Source organism: Frieseomelitta varia, unplaced genomic scaffold (genome assembly GCF_011392965.1).
Source record: "Frieseomelitta varia isolate USP_RPSP 00005682 unplaced genomic scaffold, Fvar_1.2 scaffold_239, whole genome shotgun sequence".
NCBI classification, from domain to species: Eukaryota; Metazoa; Arthropoda; class Insecta; order Hymenoptera; family Apidae; genus Frieseomelitta; species Frieseomelitta varia.
The window spans coordinates 51,760-52,300 of record NW_025109967.1 but is presented as its reverse complement, the minus strand read 5'-3'; the positions used below and the strand labels follow the sequence as shown (position 1 = coordinate 52,300).

At 39.2% G+C, this 541-nt stretch overlaps 1 long non-coding RNA gene across 1 annotated transcript; it reads left to right on the top strand.

The window, feature by feature from the left end:
- Window positions 1-138, top strand: LOC122527929. The gene is made up of 2 exons (XR_006306454.1): window positions 1-32; window positions 78-138. It is a non-coding gene; the product is annotated as an uncharacterized LOC122527929 (long non-coding RNA).
- The last annotated feature ends 403 nt before the right edge of the window (window positions 139-541 follow it).

Below are 541 nucleotides of genomic sequence, written 5' to 3'. Positions count from 1 at the left end.
TTAAAAGAATGAAAGTTACAGCGGGTACTCGCGTATGCAGTGAGAATATAATATGATTAAGAATAAAACGAATATAGATACACGACACGTGGTGACTGTTCTACGTCTCGATCGGGAAGAAACTGAAACAACTGAAAATAACACATATAACATAAGCATATGATAACACCGCACACGTTCCATATCGTTGTTCTCCAAAAGTGCGCATTATGCTCTTCTCTCTGCGTGTGTAACGTATCAGTACTCTAATTTTATACCTAACCTCTCGTGAAATTTTCTTCTCGTTTGCAAATGTTTCAAAGAGATTGCGTAAATAACCATAATCTGTCATTTGTTACTTAATTACTTGGGAAACACATCGCCTCGTTGACGAAGTAGTTTTCGTGTTATTCACCTAGAGAGACAACGAGCCTCAATGTTACATCGCTCGCGTAACTAAACGCGGAGGAAAAAAGAAAAAGTGGAGCAATTCGTGCAGTGGCGTATCGCTTGAACTCATTAGCCAGTTAGTGCGAATATGATTCATCTACGATTACGTGCG